Source organism: Crocuta crocuta, unplaced genomic scaffold (assembly GCF_008692635.1).
Source record: "Crocuta crocuta isolate KB4526 unplaced genomic scaffold, BGI_CrCroc_1.0 scaffold388, whole genome shotgun sequence".
Classification (NCBI taxonomy): domain Eukaryota; kingdom Metazoa; phylum Chordata; class Mammalia; order Carnivora; family Hyaenidae; genus Crocuta; species Crocuta crocuta.
In genome coordinates this window covers 1,053,793-1,066,714 of record NW_027528867.1, presented here as the reverse complement: position 1 = coordinate 1,066,714, position 12,922 = coordinate 1,053,793, and the positions used below count along the sequence as shown (strand labels likewise).

The window sequence follows — 12,922 nt, the reverse complement described above, 5'->3', positions numbered from 1 at the left end:
TTTTAAAAATGTCTTATTTATTTCTGAGAGAGAGAAGCGTGAGCAGGGGAGGGTCAGAGAGAGAGGGAGATACAGAATCTGAAACAGGCTCCAGGCTCTGAGCTAGCTGTCAGCACAGAGCCCGATGCGGAGCTTGAACACATGAACCGTGAGATCATGACCTGAGCCGAAGTCGGATGCTTAACTGACTGAGCCACCCAGGCGCCCCTTAAAAACTTTTTTTAGCTATTTAAGCTCTGTGACAAGTTTCAGTGTTACTACAAAATTATGTCTGCATCAGTGAATCCATTCTCAAGATAAATCTTAACTATGAAGCCAAAAGCTTCCACTCTTAAAGCTTTCATTTTGTTTACTCAGTTTTTATTTGGAATGGATGCTTTTCCAGGGATGAAACTGGTAAATGCCAGGCTATTGTAGCTTTTACAGTGTGGCATTTACTGGTTTGTCTAGAATAGCATGCTCACTCTGCCCTTTGATCTGGTTAGTGTGCCAAGGAAAAGCTCTGGTTCTCTCACACAGAGTGCTGAGGTGTCTCAGTAGGAAAACAAAGAGCTGGCCCTTTAGATGATCAATGTAGTCTGCACCCTGTTTTGTCTCATGCCCTTTTGCTGCCAAACATTGTGGCAGTCACCCTGCCACATTCCAGACTATCTGCTCCCAGGAATCTAGCACCTGGTGGCTTTACCATCTCTTTCTTATTTGTCAGCAGTTTAATGAGCAGTTGTATCATGTGCTTGGACTGACCAATGAGTAATAGGCTGGGGGATCACTTAACTTAAAAATTGAAGTATAATATACCTACAGGAAAATGCACAAATCATAGTTGTACAACTTAAAATGTTATAAAGAACATAGCCTTATAATCAGGAAAATACATACCAGGACCTGATGTCTCCTTGTGTCCCATTCTAGTCATTTCTTATCACAGTCAGCTCTGTTCTGATTTCTGCCATCACAAATTTTTACATGAATGGAGTCATCAGTATAGATTCATTCTCCTTGCTGCATGGTTTTCTTTTACTTGAACATACCACAATTATTGCCTACTGTTGGTAGGCATTTCCGTTATTTCTAGGGGGATCATTTTGAGGACAGATAATCTGAAAGTCACTCCAAATAAAACTTGAGAATAAACAGGCTCTGGGACTTGGCTTCACATGCTGCCATGTCAGCCACAGCTGCCTTTAAGTAAATGATGTCACGGCAGTAATATCGTTAGCACTCGCCCTGTGCCCGGCACTTTCCTAATCACTGCACACACTTCAACGATTCTCTAAAGTGGGTGTTGTAATTAGCTCCATGTTGCAGTTGAGGAAAAGCTTGATTAGGCCACCCAAGGACCCAGAGGTGGCAGAGTAGGGCTTCAGACATGGTCAGTCTGGTTTCAGAGTGCACCCGTGTCCTGGCCATCCCAGTATTGCCCTGTAGAAACCCAAGTTAAGGTCAGTAACAGACGTGTGGGCTTTGTTTGAGGAGAGTGATAGACTAGACTCCTTAGAGATGGAGGAGAGTATCAGGAACAAGTCAAGATCGGGAGGCTGTGCCTGACGTCACACAGTGAGGGAAGGCATAGATTGAAACACAGTCTTACTATGGCATCCTCGGGAGGCAGAGGACTTGGCTCTTAGGTCCCTTCACCCTCTGAAACACTATTAGAAACTGGGTATTTTCTGTTGTGTACTTGAACCAGAGAGGTTGCTCCTCTGAGGTGTTTCAGCTTTGAGATTTGGTGATAGCCTTAGTGATGTTTAATCATTTAAATTAAAATTTTAAATTTAATTTAAATTAAAAATTAAATTTAAATTAAACATTTGTGGACTTAATTATCAAGTAGTTTGCATCCATGGTCCCTGAACCTAGTGCCATTATCAGGAAGCCTCTTCCAACTGAGTAACCACGTTTGAATTAGTTATGGTCAGTGTATTAGTTTCCTATGGTTCTGTGACAAAGTACCACGAATTTAGTGACATAAAACAAAAGAAACTTATTCTGTAAGTTCTGGAGGCCAGAAGTCTGAAATCTGTTTTCTTGGGTTGAAGTCACCATGTTGGAAAGGCTATACTCCCTGGGGAGGCTCTGGGAGGAGTCCATGCCTTGTCTCTTCCAGCTTCTGGTGGCTGCTAGCATTCTTAGCTTGTGGCCACATCACTCCAATCTGTGCTTCTGTCTTCACATCACTTCTGTGTGTCTAATCTCCATTGGCTTCTTTCTTGTGGCATTTAGGACCCACCCAGGTAATCCAAATGACACCAGCAAAAATGCCTTTTAAAAAAGTACAATACTCAGCTTTGTATTTTATCATTTTAATGTTTATTTACTTCTGAGAGAGATAAAGAGACAGAGCATGAGCAGGGGAGAGGTAGAGAGAGAGGGAAACAGATTCTGAAGCAGGCTCCAGGCTCTGAGCTGTCAGCACAGAGCTTGACATGGGGCCCAAACTCACAAACTGAGATCATGACCTGAGCCGAAGTTGGATGCTTAGCTGACTGAGCCACCCAGGCACCCTTGTATTTTATATTTTTAAAGTGTATTTTTGTTTCTAATATTTACATTATTTAAAACATTTTTAATGTTTATTATTTTTTTTTATTTTTTTTAAAGGTTTTATTTATTTCTAGGAGAGAGAGAGAGACAGCGTGAGCAGGGGAGGGTCAGAGAGAGAGGGAGTCACAGACTGAAACAGGCTCCAGGCTCTGAGCTGGCAGTCAGCACAGAGCCCGACGCGGGGCTCGAACCCACGAACCGCGAGATCATGACCTAAGCGAAAGTCGGACGCTTAACCGACTAAGCCACCCAGGCGCCCCTGTTTATTATTTTTTTTTTAATTAATGTTTATTTTTGAGAGAGACAAGGACAGAGTTTGAGCAGGGGAGGTGCAGAGAGAGGGAGAGACACAGAATTTGAAGCAGGCTCTGAGCTGTCAGCAGAGAGCCCAACACCAGGCTCAAACTCATGGACCCCAAGATCATGACCTGAGTCGAAGTTGGACCCTTAACCAACTGAGCCACCCAGGTTCCCCTTAAATTTATTTATTTTTAAGTTTTCATTTTAAATTCTAGTTAGTTAACATATAGTGTAATGTTGGTTTCAGCAACAGATTTCAGTGATTCATCCCTTAAACACCCAATGCTTATCAGACAAGTGCCCTCCTTAAAACACGTCACCTATTTAGCCCCTCCCCCCACCTTTCCTCCAGTAACCCTCAATTTGTTCTATATAGTTAAGAGTCTCTTATGGTTTGCTTCCCTCTCTCCTTTTTTCCCCCATTTCCCCAGTGTTTATGTTTTGCTTCTTAAATTCCACATAACGAGCGAAATTATATGGTATTTGTCTCTTACTGGCTTATTTTGTTTATAATACACTCTAGCTCCACCCATGTTGTTGCAAATGGCAAGATTTCATTCTTTTTGATGGCAAAAACTGCCATTTAAAGTAACATTTACAGGTCCAGAAAGTGGGACCTGGTATCTTTGTTTGGCTATTACTCATTTTTTTAAAGTTTATTTATTTTGAGAGAGAGAGAAAGAGCACAATCAAGGGAGGGGGAAGAGAGAGAGAGAGAGAGAGAGAGAGCGAGAGAGAGAGAATCCTAAGCAGGCTCCACACTGTTCTCATAGAGCACAATATGAGTCTCAATCTCATGAACCGTGAGATCATGACTTGAGCCAAGATGGAGTCTGACACTCAACTGACAGAGCCACCCAGGCACCCCTGGTTGGCTGTTACTTCAAATCTACAAATAAAGTGGAAGAGGAAGGAAATTAACATTGAGCATTGCCTGTATTGTATGTACTTTAAGTAAAACAGCATATATTATTTACAACAACTATGTGCTATTACCCCATTTTTCAGATGAGTGGAGTTTCAGAAAAATGAAGTGATTGCCTGGTGTTTCATAGCTAGTCAGTGAAGGAGCCAGAACTCCTCAATATGATTCCTACTAAGTCACACTGCCTCAAAAGCTGGCTGGTAAGTGTTTTGAACTTACTGACTATACAGTGTTAAGTTAGTGCACTTGATTACACATAACAAACTTACCTATTTGTTTCTTTTTCATTTCCTGCCCACCATCTATATTGCATTTTCACATAACCTGAATATATAAAGGACATTGGGGTTTAAGCAGTTTGCTGTTTATCCAATGCGGTTTGAAATATAGCCAAATGAGGTAATTCAAGGAAAACTACCTAAAGGAACCAGAAGTACTGGTTTGGCTATAGATGTAGTCTCTGCTTTGTCATCACCACCATCATCATGTGTGATCTCTTGTTTTTTTAATTGGAATATTTAATCACTTGTATTTAATATACTTATTAATTAATATTAGGTTTAAGTCTATCATCTTGTATTTGTTTTCTATTTGTCCTATAGTTCTTCCTCACCACCCCCTCCTGCCTTTTTTTGGATCAATACAGTTTTTATGATTTCATTTTATCTGCTTTTCTGGCTGTTTAGCTATAACGGTTTTAGGGTTCCTTTAGGATTTAGACTCCATATCTTAAACTTATCACACTCTGCCTTTAAGCAGCATTATATCACTTCATGTATAGCATAAAAACCTTATAAAAATGTACTTCCATTCTCCTCTCTTAACCTTTTAAGCGTGCTTGAAATTGTCCCACAGCTCATGAATTATCTGTTCATTTATTGTTTAATTAAACTTTTAATTTTGAGATGATTATAGATTGACATGCAGTTGTAAGAAATAATACTGAGAGATCCCATGTATCTTTTACCGTTTCCTCCAAAGATAACACAACAATCAGGATACTGACATGGGTAAAACTCAACATACTGCACAACTTCCATATTCTAGAGCCACGACAACCCTCTCCCTCATTCCTGAAAGCCACTAACTTATCTATTTCATTTTTAAAAATTGTTTTAAGAATGTTATGTAAATGTTATCAGACATTATATAACATTTTGAGATTGGCCTTTTTACTCAGAGTAATTCTCTGGAGATTCATTGAGATTTTTGCTGCATGTATCAATAATCTGTTCTTTTTTATTGATGAATATATTCCATAGTATAGATACTCCACATTTTCTTTAACCACTCACCTACTGAATGACAGCTGAGCCTCTTCTAGTTTTTGGCTATTATGAATAGAGTTGCTATAGACATTTGTGTACAGGTTTTTGTGTGAAACTAAGTTTTCAGTTTTCATTTTTGTTTTTGTTTTCTGAGTGAGACAGAGCATGAGCAGGAAAGGTGCAGATAGAAAGAGAGAGAGAATCCCAAGCAGCCTCTGCACTGCTAGCACAGAGCCGTGTGTGGGGCTCAAACCCATGAAACCACGAGATCATGACCTGAGTCGAAACCAAGAGCTGGACGCTTATCTGACTAAGCCACCCAAGTGCCCTACGTTTTCAGTTTTCTTGAATAAATGCCCAGAAGGACAGTTTCTGGATCATATAATAAACGCATGTTTAGTTTCCTAAGAAACTGACAAACTGTGGGCACCTGGGTGGCTCAGGCAGTTAAGCGACTGACTCTTGGTTTCAGCTCAGGTGATGATCTTACGGCTTTGTGGGTTCTAGTCCTGCAAAGGACTGTGTGCTGACAGTGCAAAGCCTGCTTGGGATTCTCTTTCTCCTCTCTCTGTGCCCCTCCCCCACTGCCCATATATTATGCCCACTCTCCCCTCTGCCCACATATTATGAAGTATGTGCTAGTACTTCTTGGATATGTGATTTGCACATATTTCCTCCTACTTTATAGCTTGTCTTTTCATCCTCCTAACAGGATCTTTTGCGTAAAAATTTTTTAAATTTTGATGATGTCTACAGTTTTTCCTCTTATGACTAATACATTTTCTGTTAGGTCTAAGAACTCTTTGCCTAGCCCCAGGCCCTAAAGATTTTCTTTCATTTATTTATAAACATTTTACACTTACATTTTTACATTTTACATTAATGTCTGTGATCCATTTTGAGTTTATAAGTTGTGATGCTAAGGATGGGATTCATTTTTTTCCCTATGGATGCCCAGTTGCTCCACCACTGCTTTTTGAAAAAGCCATCTTTCCTCTATTGAATTGCTTGTGCACTTTTGTAAAATAATAATAGTAATAAGTTCAGCATATTTGTATGGATCTACTTCTGAGTTCTTCATTATTTTCCATTGATCTATCTATTGTATATTCCTCTGCCAATAACACACAGTCTTGATTGTTATAGCTACATAATAAGACTTGAAATTGGATAGGCCAGTTCCTTCCATGTTACTCTCCTTTTTTCAAGCTGACTTATTCATTCTAGATCCTTTGCCTTTCCATATAGATTTTAAAATAATCTTGTCTATATCTTCAAAAAGTCTGCTGGAATTTTGATAAGAATTGCATTAAACCTGTATATCAGTTTGAGGAGAGCTCACATCTTTCTTATGCTAAATCTTCCTATCTATGAACCTGATATTTATCCCCATTTGTTTAGATTCATTCATCAGCATTTTGTGGTCAATATTCAATATTCAAATGTTGTACGTGTTTTGTTAGTGTTCATTAATTTTTAATTTTGTCTGTGTTCCTTTTTTCTTTCTCTTTTTTATTTTTTAATGTTTATTTATATTTGAGAGAAAGAGAAGGGAGCAGAGACAGAGACAGTGTGTGAGCAGGGGAGGGGCAGAAAAAGAGATGGAGACAGAATCGAAAGCAGGCTCCAGGCTCTGGACAGAGCACAGAGCCTGACAAGGGGTTTGAACACATAAGCCGTGAGATCATGACCTGAGCTACAGTCGGATGGTCAACCAACTGAGCCACCCAGGCGCCCCTCTCTGTGTTTCTTTTTGGATAGTTTTTACTGCTATGACTTCAGGTTCGCTGTTTTTTTTAAACTCTTCCCCCCACCCCCAATATCTAATCTACTCTTAATTCTGTTTAATATATTTTTAAAAATTTATTTGAGAAAGAGAGAGAGAGGGAGTGTGGGGGAGAGAGGGCAGAGGGAGAGAGAGAATCTTAAGCAGGCTTCATGCTCAGCATGAAGCCTAATGAAGGGTTCAGTCCCACAACCCTAGGATCATGACCTGAGTCAAGAGTTAGATATGCTCAACCAACTGAGCCACCCAGGCGCTCCCCTGTCCAATGTTTTTTTTTTCAGTTTATTTATTTTGAGAGAGAGAGTACGTGTGTGCACTTGGGGAAGGGGCAGGGAGAGAGGTAGAGAGAGAATCTCAAGCAGGCTCTGCACTGTCAGCACAGAGCCCGATGTGGGGCTCAGATTCACAAACTGTGAGGTCATGACTTGAGTTGAAATCAAGAGTCAGATACTTAACCGACTGAGCCACCCAGGTGCCCCTGATTTAGGTCATTTCTCTCTTTTCCGTGTCTCTACTTAACTTTTGAATCTGCAGATGCAGTTATGATAACCTTTAAATGCCACTGTCTTCAAAATCTGTAATGACTAATTCAGCAGTTTTCTAGTTCTTAGATTATGAGTTACTGGTCCAAGTAGGTAGTATTTTTTTTTAAACTATGTATTCAGTAATACAGACTATGATTCTAAATTCTTAGGGGACATCTCCACTACCACTCTAAAACCCAAAAAAGGACTTCTTTGTTATCTCTTTTTGCTGGTGGGAAGGTTTTTTCCCCCTAATTTATCTTTTCATGGGTCCAGGCATTTCGGTCAGTGTATGTGTTTGTGAGAAGCCCTAATTCCTACTCCTTGTTTCATGTGGCCTCCTGAATATTATAATTCATCCTCCTCAGGAATCAAGATCTTCAAATCTCCACCATTTCTACTCATGTTGGCCAAAGCATTCAATGCAGCTAAACTCATTGGTTTTAGTTTCTTGTTCCGGTTTGGTACCTGGGTATACTTTCCTGTGAACTAGGTATAAAGTGATGTTATAAATTGTATCTTATCCTAAATTTCTGGATACTAGTTTATATCATTCACTGTATTGCCTTGAATGGAACCCTGCCTGATAACATTTTTTGTCTCAAAATCATTACAATATTAATATGATTAATACCATTTTTCCTTTCGCTTAACACTTGTAATATCTTTAACTTTCAGTCCTTTTGTATTTTTAAGTTTTAATAATACCTTGTGAAATTATATGTAATATATAAAATATATAACATATAANTTTTTTTTTTTTCAAAATTGTTTGAAACTGGACTTCCAGGTCAAATCAAGATGAGTGCCCTTTCTTTGAAAAATTACCTCTGCCTTTCCATATACAAGTTTTTATTGTTGTTGGTTTAGTCCCTGAGTATTTAAATTTTTATTCATCTATGTCTTAAACATTTATTATTAAGTTTGTTCTTAAGTTTTTTGGTTGCTTTTGTGAATAAGACCTCTCCCTGCCCTATTTCTCCACATAGTAGGTTGAGTGATTTGTTAATCCATAATAAGTAAAGGGAATTTTTATAATATTAAAACATTCTTGAATTCTTGGAATGAACCCCAAACAGACTTTGTTGTTTTCCCACAATTTTCAAGAGAAGCAGGTAGAACAAACTTTTCTATGTCATCTTAAAACTAGAAACCCAAAAACAGATTTTTTTTTTAACATGAGATTTGTCAGTTTCTTCTGGTGGGCAAGGAGGAGAGGTTTGAGGGAGGCTCTAGGATTGTAGGGACAGAGGATACTTAGAGCTGAGCAGAGGGAAACATGACTGTAGCCCCAGCACAGAGATGGGACTTCCAGAGCAGCGAAATATGACAACCAATCTAAATTTTTATGTATGTTTTAAGTATGTGTGTATGATTTTTCCATCCTACCTCATTCCTAGGGGTGTTACTAAGGCTATGGCCTTGGATATTGATGTGAAGAACCCAAATCAGTGTCATTAAGCATGATGAAAACTTATTTCTTGCTTATGTATCACTGAAGTTAAGCAGTCTGGGGCTGGTACAGCAGCTTTATGATACCACCCAGCAGCTATGTGATCCTCAGGAACCACATCCTCATTCACATGGTTCAAGATGCTCACCCCCTTCTCAGCTTTCCACCCAGCTGATGGATACTAGGCCAGGAAATGCATGTTCCTTCTCTTTAAGGACATGGCATCACTTTTTCTTATAGTCTATTTATCAGAAGTTGGTCCTGTTGTTACACTTTGATTTAAAGAGGACCAGGAAGTATGTTATTGTTTCAGGACTGTCTTTGGCTTGCTATAGATTTTGTGACTATATAAAGGAACAATAGAGATTAACAGAAAAACAGTGTCTGCTTCTGCAGGCCTTTTGTAACTTGGTGTGTGTCTGTCCTTGTACACTTAGGAGTCAGAGCTTCAGGTTACTTAGGAGGCCTTATTTTCTTATCTGTAAGATTAGTGACTGATTCATGATGCAACATTTGGGCCCAGCATTTCTGTGACATTGTGATCTCCTCATTCCTTCCTATTTCTTTAGTCAAGCCCTCAGTCCTAGCTAAAGGTCTTCTAAAGGAAAACAACAACGGGGTGCCTGGGTGGCTCAGTCGGTTAAGCGGCCAACTTCGGCTCAGGTCATGATCTCACGGTTCGTGGGTTCAAGCCCCGTGTCAGGCTTTGCGCTGACAGCTCAGAGCCTGGAGCCTGCTTCGGATTCTGTGTCTCCCGCTCTCTCTGACCCTTTCCTGTTCATGCTGTCTCTCTCTCAGAAATAAATAAAAAACATAAAAAAATTTTTTAAAGGAAAACAACAACAACAACAAAACAAGCAAGCAAAAGAAAACTTAATGCCAAGAACCATGTAATCCCCAGCTATCACTCTTCTGAATCCTGGGACCATTTTTCTATCTGAACAAGAGGAGCTATGTAAGTGCTCATTTTAGGAAACAGTGATGACCAAGGTCAAGGCAAAACTGAGAAGGGCTCCTGGTCAATGTTATGATTCTAGGCATAATATATATATATATCTTACCTCCAGTGACAGAGAAATGAAGAAGGGTTCTACTCTGGATTTGGGGTTGGAGCCTTTGGACGATGTCAGCACCAAATGTTTGTTGCATTCTTCCTTTATGCCAGGCATTGTGCTTACCTGAGGATAATGGTGTGAACTAGATATAGACCCTGCTTTCTGGAGTGAGCAGATAAGTTAAATAAACTGTTATCATTAAAAAAGCACACATGTGCCAAGTACGGAGAAATACAGAGTGCTATGATGGCATGCAACTGAGGGGACCTGCCTTATTCTGGGTGCTTAGGAAGGGCTTGCTTTCCAAGGGAAATGGGATTTGAGCAGAGACTTAAAGGAACAGTCAAGATTGGAGAGTGGGAAGGGTATTCTGGGTTTAGACAACACTATGTTCAGCAAATGTGCCTGAAGTTGATAGAGGAGGAAAATGGGAGTGCTAAGACAGGCTGGAGTGGTGGGTAGGGCCATGCTGCCAATCACATTACAGTGCTGTAGCATCGTGGGATCAGAACCTAAGGATGGTCCAGAAGGGTTCTGCCTATTTGAAACAGTTTTCACAGACTTTCAGGACTTTCATGTAGGTAAAAATGTTTATAAATGACCTAATTCTAGAAACTGCTTTTCAGCTAAACACAACTAATTTTTTTAAGTTAATTTTTTTGAGAGAGAGAGAGCGAGCGAGCACAGGAGTGTGCTCATGCATAAGTGGTGGAGGGGCAGATGGAAAGAGAGGGAAAGGGAAAGGGAGAGAGGGAGAGAGGGAGAGAGAATCCCAAGCAGGGCCTGCACTGCCAGTGACGACAAGATCCTGACCTGGGCCAGTCAGACGCTTAACTGACTGAACCAACCAGGTGCCCCGAAACACAACGACTTCTACACCGTTTTAACATACGTTGATTCTCCAGGAGTATAACTACTGTAAAATCAAAAGACTGTACTGTTTCACTTAAACTTTACCAAAAAGTGTTCACCATTTTGGATCATACATTGTGAGTTTTTGAAACAGCAGTGTAAGATTTTGGTGCATTCTGGCTGTGGCGATCAGGTACATTCCATGTGAAAAGGCAAATATCCGACACTTCCATTTAGGTCTCCTATAGCAATCGTGATCAGATATTTGCATACTGAAATGTGTATTGTATCTCCTCTATTAAAGCATAATATTAGTTTTTTTTAAAATGCAGGTGGTTTCGTGACAGGAGAATAAAGCAGTCACTAGGAATTGTTACCAAAAGGCTGCCTTAGGTCTGACAGCGTGTGATCCATCCACAGGCCAGTCTGAAACTCCCAAATCCAGTAGGACCTGGAGCTTTACAAAGATACAGATCCCTGGCGTCATGCCCCGGGGTGAATCCAGCGCCGGCTCCTACTCTTCCCCAGCCCACCTCGAGGACCAACTGCCCCGAAGCTCGGACCTGCGGGACTAGCGCGTTGGGCGCTGGAGTCTCCGGCACCGAGACTCAAGCTTCAGGGGCGGGGCCGGAGCGCTACGGAAGGGGCGCTACGCTGCTCCTCGAGAGGCCCGGCTGTGGCCTGGTGACGCACTTCCGGCCGCGCCGCGGAGCCTCCTGGTGCGGAGGTGAGTGTGGGGCTGCAGGCGGCGGGGGCGGTGCCCCGGAGGGTCGCTGTGGGTGCTGTGGGGCTAAGTCTCCGGCGCGTGCAGGAGGGGGTAGGACGGCGACCTGAGGTCCTCGACTCCCACTTTGGGCTTGGTGGCCGAATACGTTCCATCCCGTGGAAGGCGAAGCCTCAATTACCATCGGAGCCACGGAGCCTTGAGCATTTAGCATTTTGTTCGGGGAAGATGCTACTGACCTTTTGGGAAGATATGTCGGAGCAGACAGGAGGTGGAATATTTGCAGGACTGAAGCGGCTTGAGGTGAAACCACGAGTGTTTTGACATGTTGAAGTCGTACAGGGGCTCTTACCTATCTGCATTTCAAGTATGGACCCTAAGCTTCCTGACTTATAACATAGGGTCGGAATCAGGGTTCAGTGGGAGCTCAGAAAAAGCAGAGCCCTCTCAGTCACCCGGGAGCAGAACCAGCCCGGCTTTTGGGCTTCTGTCTTCTGGACAGTTCCAAAAGGTAACTTGGCCCTACTCCCGGGCGGTTGGGATGACTATGATCTGGGGGTGATTTATAATCACTTATTTGAGGGGTGCCTGGGTGGCTCAGTCAGTTAAGCGTCCGACGACTTCGGCTCAGGTCATGATCTCACAGTTTGTGGGTTCGAGCCCCGCGTCGATCTCTGTGCTGACAGCTAGCTCAGAGCCTGGAGCCTGTTTCAGATTCTGTGTCTCCCTCTTTCTCTGACCCTCCACTGCTCACACTGTGTGTGTGTGTGTCTCTCTCAGAAATAAATAAAACATTTAAAAAAATTTATAATCACTTGTTTGCGAAGTCCTAGAATACACATAAAATAGCCCTAGAATTGGTCATTCATACCCTTATGAAAAGTAATTTTACTGATATACTATACTACACTAAATTATAAAATAGTAATTAAAACATGAAATAATATATGTAAAACATCTCTGGAATGTGGCTAGTAGTTTTTGTAGAGGAAAATTTATGGCCTTAATAGGTTTTAATTGGCAAATAGAGAAGAATGAAATGAATTAATAAATCACGTATCCTCAAGAGGCATTTGGGCACAGGTTGTTTTAGCCTTACAGTATATAGTTAAAATACTGTTTTCCAAAGTTATTTAATTCTTTTCTTTCCCACCACTTCAGTGTGGTTATGTTAATTGTAGTATAGTTTGGCTCATTTGCTGCTGTTTGTATTCTTTTTTGGTTCCTCACCCCAATCCATCCTGGCTGGTTGATTTAATGTCTGGATTTATATAATGTCTGGATATGTGAAACATTACTATGGTTATGAGCGTCAGAACAAAAAAGGAACACTCAGATAAGTCGTTGGCCCCCATTCCCTTGCCAATCTCATCTAACCTATTTCATTCCATCCTGTTTCCATCACAGGCTCCTTTCACTTCCTACCCACATTTGAGGCAGCCATTCTCCTTAGTTTCTGATTTATCCCCCTCCCCCTCCCCTCCCCCTCCC

At 41.2% G+C, this 12,922-nt stretch overlaps 1 protein-coding gene across 7 annotated transcripts in view; it reads left to right on the top strand.

Moving 5' to 3' along the window:
- Positions 1–11,374: 11,374 nt before the first annotated feature.
- ZNF23 (zinc finger protein 23) overlaps positions 11,375–12,922 on the top strand; it is a 17,304-nt gene continuing 15,756 nt past the window's right edge. For 3 of the 7 annotated variants that reach the window (XM_077756347.1, XM_077756345.1, XM_077756342.1), the window contains exon 1: positions 11,375–11,434. The gene's annotated coding sequence lies outside the window, so the exon portion shown is untranslated. Of the gene's footprint in view, positions 11,435–11,772; positions 11,943–12,922 lie in introns of those variants that run through there. The other 4 variants (XM_077756348.1, XM_077756349.1, XM_077756344.1 and 1 more) reach the window with 4 other exon arrangements.